This window comes from Castanea sativa, chromosome 2, assembly GCF_040712315.1.
Source record: "Castanea sativa cultivar Marrone di Chiusa Pesio chromosome 2, ASM4071231v1".
NCBI lineage: Eukaryota > Viridiplantae > Streptophyta > Magnoliopsida > Fagales > Fagaceae > Castanea > Castanea sativa.
In genome coordinates, this window is record NC_134014.1 from 9,547,135 (window position 1) to 9,553,425 (window position 6,291).

Sequence of the window (6,291 nt, forward strand, 5' to 3'; positions counted from 1 at the left end):
TACTCACTGAGATTATCAAAAGATGGTAGGGCTTTAATGCAAGCTAATTGGGTGGAATCATCCTCTCCTATTTCTACAATGTCTTCAATGTTGGGCTCATAGACTACTTCTTCTACCTCTTCCTTCCATCCAATTCTTTAATCAATAAAGTCTTATTAGGACATTAGGCAGCCATATGACCAAAGCCTTGACACTTAAAACACTGGATTCTAGAATTGGGCCTAAATGTCTCTCTAACCACACTCTTCCCTTTGTCTTTCGAGCGCAAGGGCCTGTTTTTGGGATTGGGTCTATTTTGAGGACCTTGTTGGTATCTACCCTGAGGATTCTCTTCTATGTGTAAGGGTCTTTTGTTGGGATAAGGCCTATTCTAGGCACCTTGGAGGTACCTACCTTGGGGACCTTCAAAATTGTTATGAGGCAACATGCGATTGTCAAATCTCCTTCCACCTTGGGGCCTAGATATCAGCTCTAAATCATGCACTAAGGTATAAGCATCATCAAGAGTTGAGATCTATCGGGCCACCAATTGTCTTTGAAGATCATAATTGAGACCTTTCCTAAACCTACTCAAGGTAATTGTCTCATCTTTAGTTGCATTGCTACGTATCTTGTACTCTTCAAATTGTTCTACCTACTCAATAGCAAACCTATTATCTTGTCTCAAATCATTCCATTGATCCAACAAGTTGCCTTGATGAGATACTGGTAAGTACTTTTCATTGAGCTTTGCCTTCATTTCTTTCCAAAGATTTATGGGTGGTTGGCGGGTCTTTCGGAGGTGATTGACAACACTATCCCAATGGAGTTTTGCTCTTTCTACAAGTTTCATTTTGGCAAACCTAACTTTTCTGCCCTAAGAAAATTCACACCACTACAAAAAAAATGCTCCATCTCTCTCAACCAATCATTGTAGACCTAGGGGTTCCTAACACCATCGAAGGTAGGGGCCTCTACTTTGATATGCTTTGTTGAGTTGTCTTCATTGTCTATATGGTCTTGCCTAAGATGAGGGCCATGTCTATTATTATTTCTTCCATCATGTACATTATCCTCGTCATACCTAGCCTTTAAGTGGCCTAGATGAGTAGTAAGCTCTACAATGGCTTGTCTTAATTCGTCTTGGGGAGGAGGATCCATGTTCAGGCAGGATTGGGGACTAGAGTGGGATTTAGAACCAGATTCTGATTTGGAATTAGACTGTTCTTCAGAACTAGTTACTAGACGACCACTACACAAATGCATGCAAAGAGATCAACAAACAAATTCTAGCAAGTGAATAGTAAGGATAATACTCAAGTTAAATTATAGGCGTAAATGCACTTTTAGTCCCTACATTTTGCATCTTTTCCATTTTGGTCCCTACATTTTCATTTCACCACTTTTAGTCCTTAAATCAATTAATACGTTCTATTTTGGTCCCTACTATTACTCACTTAACAGAAGTTACCTATGTGGCAAACAGAAGTTACCTATGTGGCAAACAGAATACATAGTCAGCACACACAATGTTTACATGGCTATTAAAATAATAATAAAAACTTTCAATTTTGCATTTTAATATTTAAAAACCCACAACATTAAAAAATATTAATTTATTAATTTTAACTAAATAACAAAATTTAAAAAAATTATTTAAAAAGGAAATTAAATTAAAACTATGATTCAAACATGAACAAAACATCCAGATCTTCTCGTCAAAAAAAAATCCAGATCTTTCTCTCTCAGTTTCTCAAAAAAACCAAATACTTTCACTGTTCATTCCTCGTTTTCTCTCGCCGAGTTTGCTACCATAGCTGATTACGAATCCGAAGCCTCATCTTCTTCGTCGCCAAAAGCTGAAGAAGATTTGGAGGTCGCTAAGCTTGGAATCTCTCAAGAGATTATCTCTGCTTTGTCTAAGAGGGGTATCACCAAGCTCTTCCCTATTCAGGTCTCTTTGGCTCTTACTCGTTATTTATTTTCACTTTTCCTCTTATGGGTTTCTCTTAATTTTCAATAACAAGTAACAAAAATCATTTCTTCGTAATTTCAAAAAAATTATGTCCTTGTTTGTGTGGCTAGTGATAATGGTTACCCTTTTCATAACTATAAAAAAAAAAGAAAAAAAAAAGAAAAAATTAGGATCTTGTTTTAGAATCTGTGTGTCTTGCCTTTGATAATGGGGTCTTTAAATTAATGGGTTTTTGTATTGGTGAATTTTAGTGAAGTTTGGCCTTCAATGACCTAGATTTTATGAGGGTTTTTTGTTTTTGTTTTGTTTTGACTCTGAAGCTTAAGCCATCTGTTTTTGTTGTATAGTGTGTTTGTGCAATAAAATTTTTGGTTTACGACTCAAAAATGTGGTTTATGGCTAGAGATTTGGCTTGAAAATGTGATTTTTTCTGTATAGAGGGCAGTGTTGGAACCAGCAATGCAAGGGTGTGACATGAACCAACAAATTGCTTCTAGAGATGTGTATGGTACTTTGGTTGCTTACAGACTGTTACAGTTTTCTCTGTAAACATTGTTGATGTGTTTGGTTCGTAGAAATGTAAAGAAATTGCGATCTTGATATTAAAATTTTTCTTTTCAAAATTCATATTTATCTGGGTTTTTTTTGAGAAACCGAGAGAGAAAGATCTGGATTTTTTTTTGATGAGAAGATCTGGATGTTTTGTTCATGTTTAGATTAGAGTTCTAATTTAATTTCTTTTTAAATAATTTGTTTTTAATTTTTTTTATTTAGTTAAAATTAATAAATTAATTTTTTAATGATGTGGCTTTTTTAAATATTAAAATGTTGATGTGGCATTATTTAAATGAAAAATTAAATTTTTAATTATTATTTAATATTCATGTAAGCATTATGAGTGCTGACTGTGTATTCCGTTTGCCATTAGCCAATTTCTGTTAAGTGAGTAACGGTAGAGACCAAAATGGAACGCATTAATTGATTTAGGGACTAAAAGTAGTGAAATGAAAATGTAGGGACCAAAATGAAAAAGATGCAAAATGTAGGGACTAAAAGTGCATTCACGCCTAAATTATATGTGAAGAGAAGTCATGAATTCCATAGGTTGTTGCATTCAAGTAGTACTAGCTTCAACAAGAATTAAATTAAAAGGACCTAATTGTTACAATGTGATTAGGCTAGTTCAACTACTAATACTGAGAATTAATTACTTTAAAGGATTTTTTTTTTGTGTTTTATAATTTTTTTTTTTGTGGCTAAAATAAAAGATTGAAAGAAAATAAACCATAGCTAAAATAATAAAGTCATGTAAAAGTTTAAGTAGAACAAAGGATAATCTGTGCACGCCAAGAGCCGTGTAGCTCAATGGCATTGCTTGGTTTTCTTTATAAAGAGAATCATGGTTCAATTCCTCCATGCCTACCACCCGATTTTTTGTACCAAATAAATTATCAAAAAAAAAATTTCCTTATACTATATGTAAACAACTTAAATTGACGTTACAACTAGATATGAAAATGTTTTTAGCAAAGACATGTATGCATGTCTCCATCCTCAATAATTAGATATCCACTAGAGACAAAAAAAAATCATTAAAAAAAGATCTCTCTTTCAAAAAACAATTAATTTTATTCTAACTTTACAACTTTTTTTTTTTTTAGATGCCAAAGATTGCTGCCGTTTTATTCAAATAACTGGTAAATCAATAAACATAATAGAAATTAAATCTAGTGGAATAGACTACATCCAGACTTGTAAAGGAAAAGAAAACCTTGTTCTCTAGGCTAAGCCATGCGCTATTACATTACCTTGCCTACCAACATGAGAGAAGGAAAAGCTTTGTAATAAGCTTACATACGACATAGCGTCTTTTATAATGTGACCAGCAAAAGAGTTTGTCATACCATTACTCCGTAAAGAGTTAATCACAATCTCAAAATCACCCTCAAAAGAAGACTTATAGTTATTACGTTACAACATTTTACAACTAAACATATGAACCATAATAGTTATTACATTACAACACTTTTTATTACAAGTAATATAAATTATCATTTCTATTGTAATCTCCATTCAATATACCAAACGTGTCATAATATATTAGGTAGTTAACATTTCTTCACTGGACTGTTGGTATTTAGCCATTAGTTTGTTTCTAAAAAAAAAGGTAAATTACAAATTTGTTCCTTATCTTTTACATTATATCTCAAGTTTGGTCCTTATCCTTTTAATTGTGTTAGTTTGGTCCCTAACTTTTTGGTATTGTGTCAAAATGGTCCTGCCTTTAAGTGATAGATAAAAAATATTGACATGGATAACTGTCAAATTAAATTTTTTTTTTATGCTATATGACTTCCACATAAGCTACCACGTGCATTAATTATAAATATCAACATTTCCTAATTCACTTTAATGCTCTCTATGTTCCCTTCTCTCTTTTCTGAGACTCCAAAACCAAAACTCTCCAAGTTCCTCCAGTTAGGCCAATCAATTGAATACAAAATGGAGTAAAACACAAGTTTTTTGTAAGATTATTTTAAGAAGAAATGAAGCCAAGAAAACAAATACAAATGCACCCCAAAATCAAATACCCACTTGAGATCAATACTGTTATAGATTCTTAAAAAAAATCAATACTGTAAAACTAAAAAGCTGAAATTAGCAAACAATGTAAACAAGATTAAAACCCAAAAGGAAACAAGTAAAAACACAGATCTTAAAAAATTGGAATGATTATACAAAGAAAAAAAAGAAAAGAAAATGTTAGGCCAACGAAGAGCTATAAAGGTGATCCTCTAGATGTATAATTGTATTGTCTCTGACTCTCCCATTCTCACTGTTTCCCTCAAAACTAAACTGAACCCACCATTATACTGGGCACTGGGCAGTAGCCATGATCATACAATGAAAATCAAAGATATATTCACACCTGTTGCATTACCAAAGGATATTGGTAGCATTGTTTTCAACGCATTTTATTGTGGATCATTGTGTGCGCTTTGGTTTTCGTTTGGCAAAGGAATATCTTTGATGGGTTTTTTGAGTTTGGTCATGGTGTTAATCAAGGAAAGCATATGCCAGGCTGAGACTTGTGGCGTTTAATCTCATGGATTTTGGAGGTTTGGGTGATGGGTTACTGTGAGCATAGAGGGCATTGATGATTTTTTTTTAATTTCATTTTAGTGTTGACGTGGCAGTACACATGGCCATCTATGTAAATGAAAATAATATATTATTTTTACAAGTTAGAAATGTCAGTATTTTTCGTCTATCACTTAACGGGACCATTTTAATACAAGACCAAAAGATTAGGGACTAAACCGACACAACTGAGATATTAGGGACCAAATTGAGATTTGACGTAAAGGATAATGACCAATTTTGTAATTTACTACCAAAAAAAAAAAAAAAAATCAAATTTTCATAAATTTCCAAGTTGATCATAACCAATAATTATACTTTTAGTGGATTCCAGCTAACTCAACTGGTAAAGTCTCTAATGGTTGAATAAGAGATTTGAGGTTCAATCCCTGCCTACACCAAAAAACGATTGGTGTCTTGGTTTGATAATAAAAAGTTATAATCATAAGCGGACGCTATAAGTTGAAACTCTCTCTCACAAAAAAAAAAAAAAAATTATACCTTTACAAATAATTACTACATTTACCTAGTTTACCAAAAATACCCTCATGCAGCTAAGAACACCCAAGCCCCAGCCATCCAAAAAGGGTCAAAATCAAAATATCAGAACACCCAGGCCCCATTCCAAAGTCTTTCAAGCAGAAGACACAGAAAATGGTAATTTTCTTCTTAGTCGTGTAGTTTTCACCACAGAGTAACACAATATAGTCGTGTAATTTTTTTTTTAATTATCATGCATTTTATTAGTTATCTTAATCAAAGTTTGTCTTAGATTCATTTTTAGAGTTTCAATTTTTATCTTTTATTTTGTTGTTCCTTATTGCGTTGGTCGAAAATGCTTTGTTAGAGATTGTCTGTTCAATAATCGTAAATCTATTTTTTAATTTGAAATTTATATTATTTTCATAGTCATTGAATAATTGGGTTTTATTTAATGCGTTGTTGTTTTATTTGGTTGCGTTCTATTTGGTTGCTAAGAAAACTTGAGAAAGTGAAAGACAATGAAATTTTTAAATGTTTTCATTTTCCATTATTTGCAACTGTAGAAAAACAAGGAAAGTGCTACTAAAAGCTTTCAAACTGATGTGATAAATCAACAATAATGTAATAAATAAATTTCTAATTATTTTCGTACTTTTGTATATAAAAGTTGACAATAACATTATAAGATTTATGCGTTAAAATATGTATAGTTG